Genomic DNA, 19,729 nt, shown 5'->3' with positions numbered 1-19,729 from the left:
TTGGTTGGACAGAGTGGATTACCAAGTAAAGTTGAGAAAAAAAGCAGTGAACTGTTATGATCAGGCATGTACAGACAGACACAAGTGAAAAATGGTTCATTTTGCAATGCTGGTCGGCTTTGGCGCGCGTCAGTTGATGTTGAGAACCAACTTCCAATGTCACATGCATTTGCAGCACAAACAGACACACAGCTAAAATAAACATGAAATAAAAAGCGACACACATACACACACGGAGTGTGGTGAAATCAAACAAACGGGACAATATCATTGCGGTATGTGGGACTGCTTGACACAACACAGCTTGCAGCTTCCTTTACTGGCCGAGACCAAGACAAGAAAGGAGCAGGCTTAGAGAACAAGGAGCGAGAACGTTAGCATATCTAGTGAGTGGGTTGACTGGCTTACAGCTATTGAATGACCAAGATAGCATTTATCAGGCAACACAACCACCGGTCACCGGATTGACTAGCAATGTTAAGCCCCTCCTCTTCTCCGCACAAAACAACCCTGGTGTAGTCACCTCATGCGAATAAACACTCAAGAGACGTGGTGTGTCAGTTGTCAGTGAAACGGGAGTCCGTCAGTGATGGGATGCGAAGGTCTCTCGTTACTGACCCGGTTAGTGACGAGTCCAATGATGGACAAAAACCTGCTTCTGTCAGTGCCTTGTCCGTTCCTTTTTCAAACTTTCCCATCATTCATAATTCTCCAGTAAAACGGGCGTTCGTCACTGATGGAATATTGACTTCTGCTGTTTGGACTGCATAACAAATTAGTGCAAAACTAAGTGGGGAAGCTAAGCCCCACCACACACTGATACAGAACTGTAATAGTGTGTGGGGTTTGGGCAGCAAGATTTCGACGTCTTTAACTATCGAAATAATTGCATTCTTGGACTATCAACTTCCTCATTGATAATTGTGACATGTTTTGTTGTTAAATTGAAAAAAAAAACAATACACAGAAATATATTTTATGTGGACCTTCTAAACCCGATACATGACCAACTGTACATTTTTTGCGATGTCTACTTTAGGTGTGTGTTGTTCCTAACATAGGAGTTCGAACATTTTTCACTCTTGGATGCAGCACTCACTGGAGATTGCATTGACATACTTGGTGGTTGGAGCCACTGAACATTCTGCTCCTTCTTACAAAGAAAATTGAAAAAAAATGAAATTGCATGGTGGACTAGATTAACCCTTTCATGCACCCTGTAACCTGATTACATAATAAGGTGTCATGGGTGATAATGGCAGTATCAACTTTACACTTATTTTGTAAAGACAGTAGTCCAATTAGAGCCTGAATGTTGCGCGAATGGTTAGCAAGGCTGCCTCACAGTCTTGAAATCAGTGTTTGAAGTTCCATTGCAACATCTCCGTTGGTCTCTGGGTGACCTAGCCTCCTCCCACATTCCAGTCATGTTTATAATAACTGAAGTTAAATTCATTGAAAATTGTCCAATGTTGAAAATGTGAGTGGAAATGCTTCTTTGCCTAAATGTGCCCTGTGATTGGTGGCTGACCAGTCCACGATACACCCTGCCTTTTGCCCAAAGTCAGCTGGGATAGGGCTTCCGCTGACCCGCGATCCTAATGAGGAAAGGCGCCAGAGAAAATGGACACACACACACCCACGCACACACACTCAAACACACATACACACACATTGAGACATTTTAAATCCCGTGTATGCTCTAAATCAAATGCAAGACATAGTTAAACAGCAGCCAGCCAGCTCAGCAATGAGCAGATTTGTTCTATACAAATATTATAATTTGCTTCACTGTTCTGTGTGTGTATGTGTCTTTGTGTGGCACTCAACCACACACACACACACGCTCGGGTGTTAGGGCTGTGGTAATGATTGGTACATGTCAAAACATAACGAGAGGAGGAATAAGGCAAGAATGGCGACATCATGATCGCCGCACCGAAGCTACTCCAGCCACGCACTGTATTGATTTGTCGCACAAGGTGTCAGAACAAAACAATCCAACAAAGGTTCCCTAGCCCGTGTGCGCGTGTGTGTGTGTGTGTAGCGGATGTACTCATTATGGCCCATAATGAAGGGCCCCCCGTTTTGCACTGTGCATCTACTGAGCAGCACTGACGACCTGCACACATACATATGCACACGCGCATACACACACACACACACACACACGCACACACACACACACACACACACACACACACACCCGCATGCACATACATACGTACACACACACAAGCATGCATACACACGGGCCGGGCTGTCAAGTCCAAAAATAATTAGGCATCAAAATTAATTTCCATGTTTTTTTCTCCTTCTTATGCGCCTTGTTGGTTTTATTCATGTGCTGGAACTCTGGAGACTGACTAATGCACTTAACATGCTCTCATCATGAATTTTCATGACGCCATTACAAGAGTAGGAATGCACGCGCACACACACACACACACACACACACAAACACACACACACACACACACGTACAGAGGCACACAAGCACAAGCACACGAACACACACTGCATGGCATACCACTGTGTGATGTACAGTATGCACAGCACGTATCTTTTTTAAGGGTGCCCATTACAACACACGGAAAATATAGTTTCAGCGCGTTTTGCTTCATCTTCAAGTTGTTTACATGTTCCGCGCTTTCAAAAAGTATGAATATACCGTACAAAGGTGACATTGTACTTTGTTATAATGGGCAATTTGCCATGGATCAGTACAGGCCACACTGAATAATTATAGCGGCTGTGCTGTTTGTTTCAAATGGTTGAAAAAAAAATTAATACAGGCAACACAAAACTGTATTTCAATGGTGATGTCAGTGGGATATATACAGAGATACACTGCATACTTGCTTTTGGCTGTGGCATTCCATCCGTTTGTTTTGTTGGACGCCTGTTCTCTTTGGGGTCAGTCACACCTCATGAGTGAGCTAGAGTCTATCCCAGCGGATTTTGGTTGAGGAGCTGGGTAAACCCTGGATTTATTGCCAGTTAATTGTGGGGCACATACGATATAGACAAAAAGACTATTACACTCACATTCACACCTGAAGGATAATTTAGTGAGTTCAATGAGCCTAACATGCATGATTTCGGAACGTGGGAGGAAGCCAGAGAAGCCAGAGAAAAGCCATGCCATCACAGGGGAGAACATGCAAACTTTTACACAGACAGATTTGAACCTAAAATCTTACCCTTACCCCTTCTACTGCCTGAAGACAGCTGGGATCGGAAAATGAACTATATATATATATATACATATATTAAAAAAAATTCCTCATCTCACCCCTCGGGTGGTGTCCGTCCCTCATTCAGCTCGGGTCCTCTACCAGAGGCCAGGAAGCTTGAGGGTTCTGCGCAGTATCCTTGCTGTTCCCAGCACTGCACATTTCTGGACTGAGATGTCCGATGTTGTTCCCGGGATCTGTTGCAACCACTCATCTAGTTTGGAGGTCACTGCCCCAAGTGCTCCGACCACCACAGGCACGACTGTCACCTTTACCTTCCAGGCTCTCTCCAGCTCCTCTCTGAGCCCTTGGTATTTCTCGAGTTTCTCATGTTCCTTCTTCCTGATGTTTCCATCACTAGGGACCGCTACATCCACTACAACGGCTTTCCTCTGCCCTTTATCTATGATCACGATATCTGGTTGGTTCGCCATTACCATCTTGTCAGTCTGGATCTGGAAGTCCCACAGGATCTTCGCTCTGTCATTCTCCACCACCTTCGGAGGTGTTTCCCATTTTGACCTTGGGGTTTCCAGTCCATACTCCGCACAGATGTTTCGGTAGACTGTGCCAGCCACCTGGTTATGGCGTTCCATGTAGGCTTTCCCTGCCAGCATCTTACACCCTGCAGTTATGTATTGGATCGTCTCAGGTGCCTCTTTGCACAACCTACACCTTGGGTCTTGTCTGGTGTGGTATATCTGGGCCTCGATTGCTCTGGTGCTCAAGGCCTGCTCCTGAGCAGCCAGGATGAGTGCCTCTGTGCTGTCCTTCAGGCCAGCCCTCTCGAGCCACTGATAGGACTTCTTGAGATCAGCCACTTCAGTTATGGTCCGGTGGTACATCCCATGTAGGGGCTTGTCCTCCCATGATGGTCCCTCTTCCAGCACCTCATCTTCTGTTCGCCATTGTCTGAGACATTCTCTGAGTACGTCATCCGTTGGAGCCTTCTCCTTGATGTATTCATGGAGCTTGGATGTTTCATCCTGGACAGTGGCTCTCACACTCACTAGTCCCCGGCCTCCTTCCTTTTCGGCTTGCGTACAGGCTCAATATATATATATATATATATATATATATATATATATATATATATATATATATATATATATATATATATATATATATATATATATATATATATATATATATATATATATATATACACACATATATGCACATGGAGGATTGATCTTAGAAATTTGGGGGCATATGGTTGCTAATGTAACCCTTGATATGACTGAAATCTATTGATGGAAGGATTGAGGCCCCCAGTGTGTGGCTCTTAATGCACGACTCATCTGCTGTGCTGAATGGAGATATGAAATCAATGAACCAGTTGAGATAAATTGTGCAGTTCTACCCCCTTTGAATGTCTGCTTTCAGTTAGCCTGACTTAAATCACATTTTGATGTTCTGCAGGTAGCAGAGGCTGCACGTTGGAAAGAAGAGGCGCTTGATTTATCCATCAGCAGAGCTGGCTCAACTGAGGATGCTTTTATTAATGTTTTATGAGGCCACACGTGTATCATCAGGCAAGATAGAACCACTCAAACGACACATAATGTCATCTTTTACCACTGCGCGCAACACCTTCACACTTTGTTACCTCAAAGGTCGGCACCTTGTGTGTGTGTGTGTGTGTGGGTGTGTGTGGGTGTGTGCGCTCGCGCATGTTTGTTAAATGGCTTTTCTATTGCTGATCCGCTCATGCTCAATTACCCAGAATCCCCCGAGGCCTGGCAAGGTAAACACACATCAGGTCGGTCTGATTTATTCCACCAACACACTGGTACCTCACTCTCCTTCTAACACACACGCTTACACACAATACACTTGATTAATTGTTGGTCGGTTCCAGGGTCAAACTCTCACCATCATCTAATTGCTATAATTGTAGAGGTAGTGTTTTGATATATTTTAAAAATGTTTTTTTCAGGTTACAAGTCAATTTCTCTTCTATTCTTCTTCTCTCTATTATTAATGTTGTTTAGCCTAAAAGGGGAGCAGGTTTATTAGACGAGTTAACCTAACGAATTGCGCTAGACAACCTCAACAGCCATCCAAGTGTTTTTACACACGTCTAATAAAAATAAAATCATGTGAATTCAGAGGCAGTCACTCTTTGATGACACGTAACGTAAAAGCAGGGAGGGATTATAAGGCACATCACACTCTTTTCATGGTTATGCAGGTGTAAAAAGAAGTCAGACACTCAAACAACACTATCAACACATGACCATCTTCCTTCAGTGTTTCAAGAAATTTCCAAGTCATGATTAAAACGACGACACCTGTTCTATGTTACCTACACAGGCTGCTTACCCCAATACTGTACGCCATTAAACTGTGTTTCCCCCGTGGTGAGATTGTCTTGTACCTTTGTTAACATGCCAAGACCCTCGACTGGCTTAAGCTTGATTATTATATCACCCTCCTTCCTTCCTTGCTCTACTTCTGCCTTCTGTCTGCAAAAATATTACAAACAGCTCTCACCTCTGCTAAGCACAACTACAGAAAATAAAAGAAAAAATGCTGAATGAATACTTCTCTGAGAGCATGAATGAAAACTGAGCGTTATTTCTTGGAAACAGAACTCATGCGATATTTATCACAGATTTCTAATGATTATGTCCCTTCATCATTACTTTTTCCGTCCCTTCAACAACCTGCCCGCTGTATCGGTAATCATCTGTTTCGCATTCGCCTCATCAGCACTCACCCGAGCTAGCCTGTCGTCATTGCCTCTAAGATCGACTGCTCTCCCATCCCGCATCCTCTTCCGTGATTAACTTTCAATTTAAAATAAAAGATTGCTCCGCTAGAAGCTGACCGCAATTTTCGAGGAAAACTTCAAAGCTAGGCTTCAGCTCAGTGAGCATCAAAGGATCTTCATCAAACTAAGAGTAGAGAGGGTTTTGTTTTTACAGCTTATTACAGCCATCGACTGTTATGTTTTCATTTCCTAATGGGAAAGAAGGCAGGAGGCATTTATGTGAGGTGATCTGTCTATTTTCGTTATTTCATTATTTTACATTGTTTTGTATTTTATTCATTTTGTTTAAAATGACACTTGTGCCATTTTCCTGTCACACATTTGTTTATTAGATATTCACTTTCCCCTTTTAACTCAACACAGTGAGTCTCAGCTGTGCAGATGTCATGTCTCCTTGGCGGGCTGCGAGTTTTGCAGCGAAAATATGTTCCAAAATTATTTACACGAGTCATTTTAAAGTCGTAAATTTGTTTCCTGGGGGATGGAAGGAAGCATCTATTTGAAGTAAGATTCTTTACAAAACGCCAGGGAAAAAACACTTCTGAGAGAGAACATAAACTAAAGAAGGCAAAAAAACAATGAGGACTCAGTTAAAAGTTAAATGATCAAAATAATTTTTATTCTTTACACTGTTCTTGTTCTGTTTTTTACATTGTGCCCATCCCTCATTTATTGTGCAATAATCTAATTGTAACATGTATTTGTTCTATTTTTTGATTTATTTTTATGCTTTAGGAAACATTTATGTCTGAATTTTGGCGGGGCTTGGAACGAATTAGCGCATTTACATGTAAAATGCATCCCCACTTATAAAATCTTCAAGTTAAGACATTTCTTCCACAACCAATTCATTTCGTAAGTAGAGGTACCACTGTATGTGTATTTTTTTTTCTTCTACTTTGAGGTTCAGATTTGTTCAAGTGGACGGGCGACTATTTGACAAAATATGGGTATCATAGCAACAATCTTGTCAATAAACAATTCAGACGCCCCATCCCTGCTCCTCTCACTTCTTTTAAGGCTGCCAATTGTTGTGTCATAAACATTCTATTTAGTCTCTCTGTTGTATGACGTTCCAACGACAATGTCTGCCTGTGATCAGACACACACACACACACACACACACACACACACACAAACACATTTCAGGTAGACATAGTGACATGTAGACCGAATGTTGGGGCCAGTGAGTGAACGTGAGACAAATGTCTGTGTTTAAGAGCTAAACTGCTTAATATGTTATCTTAAACCTCCAAATTTGTTCCAAAGAAGATAAAAAATTATGATTTGGGTCATTATTGGCTATTGCGCTAACCATAGTTTATCTTTGAACTGCTACATCATTGTGAGCTTCTCAGCAGTTCAACAGGTCAAGCTGGAAAATGGCGAGGAAGATGTGACTGACGAGGCCAGAGCCCTCTATTAAGTGAATGTGCGCGTGGGTTTTTGTTGACACTCCCGCACGAGCTAACTCGTGTGTTTGAACACTCTATCTAGCACATCACATCAAAACACCTCATTATCTCCTTCTCCTACCTGTCTTCATCCTACCTCTCTGCCATCAATCGATTCAATAAGCTCTTCCTGGGAAACATCCCACAGCCCCTTTCACGCCTCCTGCGTGAGCCGGCATTTTTCCACATAACTCTTCTGGGCAAACAGCACAGGAATATATATATATATATATATATATATATATATATATATATATATATATATATATATATATATATATATATATATATATATATATATATATGACATATTTTTATTCAGAGCATTTTACTTTTTAGCAGGTCTGGAGTATGTGTCTAGCCACCAAGTGTGAAATTAAACAATTAATTTCATTGTTTATTTGCCTATTTCTGATGTACTGTAACGGTGGGACATAACAAGCACAGTCCAGCCCATGACATGATCAGCTATCCTGGGTGAAGCGCCTGAGCCACTTTCAAGTGGCGGCTGTGTAAAAGTGCATATACAAAAATTCACATCCCGATAAATGCCCTTTCAAAGCCCGAATAGCAAAAATTTGCTGAATTATGTTGGAGCTACAGATCAGCCTTAGCTAACAGAATTAGCTACCAATAATTGGTACGTGCTTTATTTTTCTGTGCTGGAGGTGTGGGCGTCCATCAGCCACATTCACACAGTGTATAGCGCATGATTTGCTGTTTCGACTTGTAAAAACGCTCTAATCATCTTTATGTGCAGAAGTCACTCTATGACAATGACACAAAAACAAAGACTTACGTAAGACTAGCTTCAGGGTAAAACCTCTTCCTTCTCTGTTTCCACTTCCTGTCACACACAGGAAGTAAGCACCCGCCCACACTTACAAAGAATTTTGCCATGCATAGGCTAAGCGCTGTGTGCTTGCCCTCTTTTATTTAAGCCTGAGCACCATCACAAGCCTCTGTCAAACCACTCATATCATGTGACAGACGGCATCTCCGTATCATATGCCGTACCGCAGCAAAGAGCAGCCGTTCACATGAAAGTGGCGTTGGCTGGGGCGGACACTATCCTCTTTTCCAACTGACATTTTTTGGGAGGGTGTTGTCTTATCATCGCTGACATGTGGCACACGAGCACAGCTTTACAGGGAATGTAAAAAAAAAAACAAGTGTGTGATCCACTGTGAGTACATGTCAGTCTGTGTGTTTGTCATTGCTGACTCTTCCACGGGGGAGAAGACAATGACCTGAAGCAGGTCTGACTTGCACTTTTACTTCAGGAGCATTTTGATGATGTCACGTTGAGCTCGAAGCGACAGAGTAATCGCTTTTTGCGCAACAAACTGGGGATAAGTGGATCACCGAAATAGCAGACAGAGAAAGTAACTTTGTCACGAAAATGATATTTATTACAACACAACCCCCCCCCCCCCCCCCCCCCTCCCCGTCTAAACGGGTAACAGAAAGCGCTGGTCAAAAAGAGAACCAGGAAATAATCATAACGAGACAACAGAAAACGCTTGCGAAAAAATGGCAAGGAGAAAGTTTAAGATAAGATAAGATAAGATATCCTTTATTTGTCCCACAATGGGGAAATTTACAGCCTCCAGCAGCAAGAATGTATGTAGAAAGAAGAAGAGAAAAAAAACAACAACAAACATCTTTCAATTAAATACAATATGAACACAAATGGATAAATCGCAGTACTATTTACAATTTACCTTCAAATCATTTAATTAGTATTATTATTATGATTGTTATTTTTTATTCATCAGCCTGACAGCAGTCGGTAGGAACGAGCGTCGGTATCTCTCCTTCTTGCAGCGCGGGTGTAACAGTCTCTGGCTGAAGGAGCTACCAAGTGCTGTCAGGGCGGGCTGGGGGGGGGGGGGGTGGAAGGGACTGGCCATCATAGCTTTTAGCTTAGTTAGCATCCTTCTGTTGCCCACCTCCTCCAGAGTGTCAAGGGAGCAACCCAGGACAGAACTGGCCTTCCTGACCAGTCGCTCCAGTCTCTTTCTGTCCCGGGCCGAGATGCTGCCTGACCAGCAGACAATGCCATAATAGATGGCCGAGGCCACCACCGAGTTATAGAACGTCTTAAGGAGTGACCCCTGAACCCCAAAAGACCTCAGTTTCCTGAGTAGGAAGAGTCGGCTCTGTCCTTTCCTAATCAGGGTGTCCGTGTTTGTGGAGCAGTCCAGTTTGTCGTTGAGAAGAACACCAAGGTACTTGTAGGAGGTCACCCTCTCTATGTCCATACCCTGGATGTTCATCGGTGCTGGTGAGGACTTTTTCCTGCAGAAATCCACAACCAACTCCTTAGTTTTCCTCGGGTTGATCTGGAGGAGATTCTGCTGGCACCAGTCCACAAAGTCCTTTGTCAGTCCCCTGTACTCCCGATCGTCCCCTTCTGTAATGAGGCCAACAATCGCAGAGTCATCGGAGAACTTCTGAAGGTGGCAGTTTGGAGTGACGTGTCTGAAGTCCGAGGTGTAGAGGATGAACAGGAATGGAGCCAGAACAGTCCCCTGCGGCGCTCCAGTGCTGCAGAGAAGCCGGTCCGACTCACAGCTCTGCAATCTCACGTACTGCGGCCGATTTGTGAGGTAATCTATGATCCATGCTGTGAGATGGTGGTCCACTCCGGCGTTCTGCAGTTTGCCTCCCAGCAAATTGGGCTGGATGGTGTTGAAGGCACTGGAGAAATCAAAGAACATGATTCTCACAGTGCTCCCAGCCTTCTCCAAGTGTGACAGCACTGAGTGGAGGAGGTAGATAATGGCGTCTTCCACGCCGATGCCAGGCTGATAGGCAAACTGCAGCGGGTCCAGTGACGGGCTCACCAGCGGTCGAAGGTGGGCGAGGATGAGTCTCTCCAGCGTCTTCATCAGGTGAGACGTCAGCGCCACCGATCTGTAGCTGTTCAGCTCCTTAGGGTGGGGGGTCTTGGGCACTGGGACCAGGCACGAAGTTTTCCACAGCTGTGGAGCTCTGCCCAGCTTCAGGCTCAGGTTGAAGATGTGCTAGACAATGTTACACAGCTGGTCAGAGCAGGTCCTGAGGAGCCGGGAACTGATCTTGTCCGGACCTGCTGCCTTCCTCACATTCATCTTCCTCAGTTGGTTCCTTACCTGCTCTGTTGTGACGGACAGGCAGGAACCAGGTGACATACTGGGTTGATGAGAGCTGGTCGAAAGAGGAGGGGGAGGAGAAGAAGTCCTCAGTGAGAGAGGTTGCAGTTTGTGGTTGGGGGAAGGGACAGACGACTGGTCGAAACGGTTGAAAAAATGGTTCAGTCCATCTGCCCAGTCCTTGTCCTTCTCGACCACTGTCTTTGGGCTGTCATGGCCTGAGATGGTTTTCAGGCCCCTCCAGACACCAGTGACATTGCTGGCCTGTAACTGGTCCTCCAATTTCATCCTGTATAACTTCTTCCCCTCCCTGATCTTTCTTCTCAGCCGAATCTGCACGGCCTTCAGCTCCTCTCTGTTTCTCGACCGAAAAGCTCTCTTCTTCTCCTTCAGCAGGGTCTTTATGTCCGGATTAATCCATGGTTTGTTGTTGGAAAAACACCGCAGCGTTCTGGTGGGTACAGGCAAAATACTACAATTACACACGAGAGGATGTCTAGGAACGCAACAATTATCAATAGTCTTTAAGGCAGTGTTTAACCGAGAAAGAATAGGCAATAGCAACGGCACGGCGTGGAATACTCCGGCAGTGAGTCGACTGCCGGAGCGCCTAAATATAGCAGGTGCAATCACCGATAAATGGGTGGCAGGTGTGCAGGCGGCAAGCAAGAACACCTGCCCCCTGCTGTCAAATACGGAACGTGACAGATGATATCACCTTGTTAAAATGGTGTAGCTAAACTACCAATGAAAACACATTTTGTTTTGCCAAGTTTAAGAAAAAGTATCAGCATTGGCCACCAGAATTGTGCTTGAAAACCAAAAGAGCAGAACCTCGGTTCATGGATTTAGTTCATTTTAAAACGCTATTTGTGAATAGAAGCAAAATGGAATGAATGGAAAAATAATGATTCCCTTTCCGACCTAAACTAAGTAATTTTTACATTGTATTTACTGGTGGGTCATTTAAAACAAATACAGTAGAATATAGAACAATGAATGTACAGTCGACCCAGATGCAGAACATGAAATAAAATTTCAACCCACAAAATTAATAAAAAAAAATCCCTATTTTAGCCACTCTGCCACTTTCATTGCCGTTTTGTTCTTAACCTTAGCAAAGAATTTTGTTTGGCGAAATGTGTCATGTCTCATTTGTGGCACAAACGGATTGAGACGCAAGGATAACGTAATGGAGACTCGATTGTTGTGTTATGTTGAAACAACTCACTCTCCAGGTATGACAAGCCAAGTTATGCTACTACCACCGCTTACAATAGTACAGAGGGCAGATTTCGCCAAACCAAACTACTCATAATCACGCACACACAGCATGCTTTCTGATCACCATCGCTTTCTGAACACCATCGCAAGCAGTTTTCAGTTTCCTTGGCGCCAAACTGCCAGCTAATTTAGAGTAAAAAAGAAAAAAAATAATTAAAAATACTTGCAATTCATTACGCATGGAGTGAATTATTTTTACAAGGCATGGGAAAGAAGTACAACTGAGCGTGTTGCATCCATGCCAAGATTGTTTGTGAACGAAAGTGACGTGTGAAACCAGGCAATATATTAGAGTTGGGATTTGACAAAACAATCAGATCATTACACGGTAATTGGTGGTAATTGCAGTTAAAACATCAGAAGAAAACACGACTTGTCAAAAAGGAAAAATATGAAGAGAATAAAAGAGTGGTACATTTTGAAGGGGAAAAAGGTGTTGTGTTGAGGGAAAAAAGTTGAAACTGTGCAGGCTAAGGTTAATAGTCTGAATTCTTGGAAAAATTCAAACATTGCCATTTGTTGTTATTGACTCTTTGGTTGGAAAGTTTCCTCTTTGTGAAAAGTCACTTGACTTGCTGACGCTCATCTGCCAACACAAGACCATCGAGGTTTGCGTGGCATTCGACGTGCAAATTGACTTCCAGATGGGTTGCCAGATGTGTCGCTGCCAGACATCCTTGACAGGCGGGCGCATCCTACCTGCATGCAGAAGTGCTTAATATGGAAAAGTCCAAACAACCCCCCGAAGGCTGGAAACTGCTAAAAATCGGAGTTCAGGGACTGTCGGTGAAATACTGTACTGAACTTATAAGTTATGTGCAGTGCCCCTGTTGAGCGACTAATCACGTAAAATAAGAGAGAGGGTGTTAATCATTAAAGTCTTATTTTGTGGAATGATTCCCTACACGCAGGAAGCGAGGGAGGAGAGCAATGGAGGTGGACAGAGCTTGATTATAATCACAGATTTGGGCCGCCTGTGCCTTTGCATAACCTGCTCATTACTGCCTACAGTGTGCGTAAGTGTGTGTGGGTGCGCGAGCCAAGAACAGCCGACACAAGTGTCCCATTTAGAATCTAAACACACAAAAACCTGTTAGTTCAATTGACCTCCGTCACATCAAGCTGTCAATGATCTCAGCTCTCTACTCTTTTCCACTCCCGGGCGAGCTGCTATGCTGATAATGAACATTTGGGAGCGAAAGAGGGAAAAGGCGAGCCAAATGAGAAGCCGAGGCATTTAGCCGGGCGGCGTTCCTGGTGGAGGTGAGACAGCCGGCAGCGTTTATGGAAATGGACGCAGCTGAGGGAAGGTGCACTCAAAAAAAAAAAAAACCTCAGCATAACTTGTCTGGAAAGTCTCATTTCTACTTGCAAGGGTTGTTGTTTTTCTTCTCATTATTTGTTGATCATTAGATTTGTCAGTTCCGCAGTCCCGCTCGCAGGCATCCCCGGCCCAACTCTGCCTCCGGATTAGCGGATGAGAGGTGTTTATGATTGACTCACTGTACATACCCATCAGCGTAACTCCCCATGAATAAGCAATGCCTCGCTCTTCAATTCCATCAGAACTGCTGTCATTTATAGCCATAAACCCCATAAAGCGTCACTTTAAATAGTTTCCTCGCCCTGGATGTGTCTTTTTTTTTATAGCAGTCGTCACAATCAGTTTCACCTGCGTGCGTAGATGTTTTCACAGTTGTTTACTGCTGTCAGCCGCTGAATAAAAGCCAAGGTAAACGGAGGTAATGGACCACGTACATCTGCATATAAGACCACTTTGAGCTTTTTTTAATGCCGTTCATTCCCAATTTCAATGAGTATTCCCTTTTAGCGTGGCTAACGGCTGCTAACAGTTTGTGCCGCCGGCGGGTCGACGGATGGCGGAGGCCGTAAGCGAGCGTGACAGCCTTCTTGCAGACCCGTTTAGCCGCTTTTAAAACGCTTGCATTCTTCCCAAAGTGCGCCGCCCCAGGTTCAGTCAAATAAATTAGGATTGTTAATGTAAAAAAAAAAAAAAGAAAGAAGAAAAAAAAAAGAAGGCTCGCACTGCTTGTATGATAAGGGATTGCTGCCGATGCCTTTGCTAGCTACAAGACTTGACGGAGCTCACACATCACTCATTTAACGTTCGGAAGCAACGCTTGGATGCTTTTAGCTGCTGAAACCGCACCCGCAGGCAAGTTTAAAAAGGCCAACAATTGTCTCTGAGTATTACCACCTCTTTCACACCTTCTTTTGGTGTTTTGCAATATTTAGTTTGACTACCAGGATAGAAAACGCTTGGATGAGGAAGGAACCTGGGTTATTAGAGTTTGAGAATTTTAATAATAATTTGTTTTAATTTCGGTTAGAGGTTTGGGTTTGTTTTTGTTTAGTTTTAATTAGTTTTAATTAGTTGGCAGGGTGGCTTTGTTGTTATTACTGCATTTGTTTCAAAAGGTTTCAATTTAGTGAGTTTGCATATTGTTGTTGGTTTTTTTTTTATGTGTTGTCCAAGATTATAAAAAGAAAATATCATGTGGTAGACTCCAACAAAAATCTTATTTTGATAATACAGCAGATAGTTTAGTTTTAACAGTCCATGAGGCTTTGAATTACAATAAATGCAGTGCATAGCGTTTCTGAAGTGAGATGCAGGAATGCATGCAGGAATGCATGCATGCGCCCCAATTATAATAAATTTGGGGATTCCTTGTTTGCCAGGTTGCCAACTTGATAAGTGGATTTATTGCTTAAATTAATGTTGAGAAGTATTAAACCGGGTTGTACTGTAAATGTTGTTTTTCGTATACTGTGTACCGGTGTATTTTTTTCATATATGTGAACCATAAATGTAAAGCACTTTTGATCTAGCAGTGCATTTTGGGCTGAGTTCAATGACAACAGCAGCGGAGACATTCGAGTCCAGAATCGCAAGCGAACTTGTCTCCTCTCAGTGACGTACGTCTTCTGGTGGTTCTCTTTTATTGGCTGCTGCCTGATGACATTGCTTCTGTGCTGCAAACGTTAAGAGGACGACAACTTCCAGATGGATTGGCTCCACAAAGCTCCAGCCTTTTAAATTAACACAAATTTGAAAAATAGCCCGATTTTTCATGTTTCAATTTTAATCCAAGAATATATGAAACCAAAGAGTCCTGTGGATCATTTTTCATCCATCCATCCATCCATCCATCATCTACCGCTTATCCGGGGCCGGGTCGCGGGGGCAACAGCTTTAGCAGGGAAGCCCAGACTTCCCTCTCCCTAGCTACTTCTTCCAGCTCTCCCCGGGGGATCCCGAGTCGTTCCCAGGCAAGCTGGGTGACATAGTCTCTCCAGCGTGTCCTGGGTCTTCCTCGGGGTCTCCTCCCGGTGGGACATGACCGGAACACCTCACCGGGGAGGTGCTCAGGAGGCATCCGAATCAGATGCCCAGATGAGGTGGCTTGGGCATCTGATCATTTTTCAATGCTCTACATTTGATCTGACATAAGAGTCTTTCATCAAAGACTGGGCACCATGAAAATGAAAGCGCTGCAGTAAAGGGGAAAATGCGGTTTCCTCGGAATATAGCATGTTATCATACCTGTCAACTCATACGGTTTAGCCATAGTTCTTACGGATTTGGTGGTGAATCTTACGTATATGGCCGTATCGCACAAATCATACAGATTCTGAAAATTTCCGTTTTTTGTTTTTTTTCCCACCCTGACAGATAGTTCGGTTTGCTTTTGCCCAGAACGGTGCTCGTCTACTCGAATGCTTTCATTTCCGGAATACAACTCTGAACAAAGTAATGCCACTAAATAGAATAATGATTAGACATTAACCAGACATTGTATTATGGAGATCTACAATAAATATCATTGAAAATTTTGTGGGTTTTTTTTCTGTGCCGTTATTTTGACATAAATGCTCTGGTATGTTATAAGGATTTTTTTGGGTAGTTTATACAGGTTGGCGCACCGAAAAGTTGACAGGTATGTGTTATAGCAGCAGTAAGTGGAAAGGATGCTGTTGTAAACTTGAGCCACAAAAGACAAGGTTCTTAAGAGTGGTTCTGGGCAAGGAAAGTTTCCAGAGGAAGGACATTTGGACACACGTGGGGAGTATCGGTGCAGGCAAAACGCAAGGAGACCCATGCCAGTGAAATGGGACAACCTGTGCCCCGATTAACTGCTATGTAAACTTGATTTATGAATTCAGTGACCCCCCGTTTGAGGGAAAGCTGCCACTGACACCTGCCTGCCACGACAGCGCCTTCATTAAATCAAGCAAGTGGGCCCCTAACAGCATTTGGTGGAAAGCACCATCCATTCACATTCATTTAGATCAGCGCGATGAGACATGACACCGAGGGGCGTGCGACCCGCTTTTTGCGCCGCCATGTCGACTTCAGTCTTTTTCTTTGCTCACTCCGACACATGTGTGTGTGTGTGTGTGTGTAAAGTGTATTGATATTCCATCTCACAAACGATGGCGACTGATGTATTTTTCAGGCACCAAGGAGCCTCTTGCGGCCTTTCTGGCACATCATGTAAATTTCATCAAGTGTATCGGTGGCGGTGAAAGGCTTATAAAATAAAATGTCTGTTTGCCTTTTTAAGTGTGAGGGGTTGCCTCTTTGCGACCAGCCGTTTCACACTCCCCAACTCCACCTCGATGCATCAAGGCCGCTCAAGGAGTATCTCACCGCGGGGTCTGGCGTCGAAGAAGCGAGTCCTACATCCACAACCAGTGTGAATAATGGAGGGATGCGCAGCAGTTTTGGCAGCTCTTCACCCTCGACTGAGCGTTCTTGTAATGATTCAATTGGCCCAGAGAGCATATGCTCTCCTCCTCTGCATCATAAACCTCAATTAGACTTCTTCTAATGCGATTTGAGGGCGCTGTAAGAGCATGTGTGCACATGCTCAAGTGAAGTCACCGCTCTCTAGACTTCAATTCATCAGCTGTCAAAAAGAGTTCGGTGTAATTCTTTTTTATTTATTTTTTAGAGATTTATTATGGCAAAAAAAAAAACATCTATTAAAATGTGTGCATTATCTGCATCTGTTCAAAATCCCACCATATCTTTGCTCTCTCCTCAAAAAAAAACTGAAAACTGGGACATGCAATATTATTAGGCCCGTTGACTGTCTGTCAGTGCAGAAAATTGACTCTAAACCACAGGTGTCAAAGTCAAGGCCAGATCTGGCCCGCCACATCATTTTATGTGGCCCGCGATAGCAAATCAAGCATGTCAAATTCCATGATGCTTGCTAAAGTCTGAACCAAAATTTCAAACTGTGATATCTAATCCACAATAACAGTCATTATTCTTGACTTCAGATTTTAAAACTAGTTATCCATCAATTTGTTGTGCGCTGTTTATGTAAAATGGGGAGGTGATTCAACATTTATTTAAGATAATTAAGATAACCTTTACTTGTCCCACACTGGGGAAATTTACAGTCTACAGCAGCATTTAGTTTCCCAAAATTCATCTCGGCCTACCAAGGGAAACCGTATCTATAATGTGGCCCGTGACAACAATGAGTTTGACAGCCCTGCTCTAGAAGTTCTGTCATGATTTCAGAATAATCCAATATTGCCCTAAATGACTCGATCATGATCAAGTCTATGCGTGTAAACTAGTCTCAGTATAGCTGCGCCTGCTCTGTGATGTTTCCAAGGTATGTTAAAAGAATATTGGGGAACAAACAGCAGCATCAAGACCAAGGAACACATCAGAGATGAAGTTGTGGGAGAAGTTTAAAGCAGGATTAGGAGATGAAAATATTTCACTCGCTGTAAACATCTCGCAGAGCACTGTGGTTCGATCATATAAACAGCGGGCTGTGAGGCTTCCCGTTCTGTTTCTCTGGACAGGGTGTAATTGGGTATGTAAATTCCTTGTGTGTTTTACATACTAGGCCAATAAATCTGATTCTGATTTAATCGTATTGAAATGGAGAGAGCGAGAGAACACTGCAAACCTAAAAAAACCTGGCCATGCTTAAACTGTCGGCCCAAACAAGGTGAGCAATGATCAGAGATGCAGCCAAGATGCCCATCATCACTCTGGATAAACTGCAGAGATCCACAGAGGAGGTGGACCAGTCAACTATTAATTGTACACTGCACAAATCAGGCCTTAATGGAAGAATGGCAAGACATCCATAAAAAAGTCCAGTTTGAAGTTTGCCAAGCCATCTGGGAGACACAACAAACATGTGGAAGAAGGTTCTCTCATCATATGAGACCAAAATTGAACTTTTGGAGGAAAATGCAAAATGTTATATTTGTTGTAAAAGTAACACACTGCTTTTCTACAGCAGGAACAGGGAAGATGTTTAGAAATTGATGGAAAGATGGATAGAGACAAATACAGGGCCATTTCAGGAGAAAATGTGCTGGAGCCTGTAAAAGACTCGAGACTGGGACAGAAGTTTACCTTCCAGCAAGACAATGATACGAAACATAAAGCAAAATCCAGCAGCTCCTATTTTTTTTGTTGTTCTACTTCTTCCTTTCATAACTTTGCTGCTGTGAATCTGGAATTTCTCCATTGCGAGACTAATAAAGGTTTTCTTAATCTTAATCTTAATCTTAATCTTAATCTTAATCTTAATCTATGACAGAATGGTCCAAAACGAAACATATCTAGGTGTTAAAATGGCGGAGTCAAACTTCCAGACGTGAATCCAATAGAGAATCTGTGAACAGATCCGTAAAACTGTGTTTCACAAATGCTTTCCATCTAATCTTTCTGAGCTGAAGCTGCTTTTCAAGGCAGTTTCAGTCATTTTCAGTCTCTAGATCAGTGGTTCTTAACCTCGTTAGAGCTACCGAACCCAACCAGTTCATATGCACATTCACTGAACCCTTCATTCATGAAAAATAAAAACATGATTTTTTTTTTAATTCAAGACATTAAAAAACACATTTATTAAAAACAGGTGCCTCTACAAAGTATTATATATATATATGTATATATATGTATTGCAACCACTCATCTAGTTTGGGGGTCACTGCCCCGAGTGCTCCGACCACCACAGGCATGACTGTCACCTTTACCTTCCAGGCTCTCTCCAGCTCCTCTCTGAACCCTTGGTATTTCTCGAGTTTCTCATGTTCCTTCTTCCTGATGTTTCCATCACTTGGGACCGGTACATCCACTACAACGGCTTTCCTCTGCCCTTTATCTATGATCACGATATCTGGTTGGTTCGCCATTACCATCTTGTCAGTCTGGATCTGGAAGTCCCACAGGATCTTCGCTCTGTCATTCTCCACCACCTTCGGAGGTGTTTCCCATTTTGACCTTGGGGTTTCCAGTCCATACTCCGCACAGATGTTTCGGTAGACTATGCCAGCCACCTGGTTATGGCGTTCCATGTAGGCTTTCCCTGCCAGCATCTTACACCCTGCAGTTATGTGTTGGATCGTCTCAGGTGCCTCTTTGCACAACCTACACCTTGGGTCTTGTCTGGTGTGGTATATCTGGGCCTCGATGGCTCTGGTGCTCAAGGGCTGCTCCTGAGCAGCCAGGATGAGTGCCTCTTTGCTGTCCTTCAGGCCAGCCCTCTCTAGCCAATGCTCCGCTTCGTTCATGTATTGATCCATGTGTCCACTTATCTTAGCCGCAATGATGCCTGACATGAGCTTCCATGTTGTGGAGAGACAGGTTATTGGCCGATAGTTGGATGGGGCTGCACCCTTCCAGGGATCCTTCATGATCAGGATCGTTTGCCCTTTGGTTAGCCATTCTGGGTGAGTCCCATCCCTCAGCAGCTGGTTCATTTGTACTGCTAGGCGCTCATGGAGTGCTGTGAGTTTCTTTAGCCAGTAGGTGTGGACCATGTCCGGGCCTGGTGC

Source organism: Hippocampus zosterae, chromosome 12, assembly GCF_025434085.1.
Source record: "Hippocampus zosterae strain Florida chromosome 12, ASM2543408v3, whole genome shotgun sequence".
Classification (NCBI taxonomy): domain Eukaryota; kingdom Metazoa; phylum Chordata; class Actinopteri; order Syngnathiformes; family Syngnathidae; genus Hippocampus; species Hippocampus zosterae.
This window is presented reverse-complemented; position numbering follows the sequence as displayed.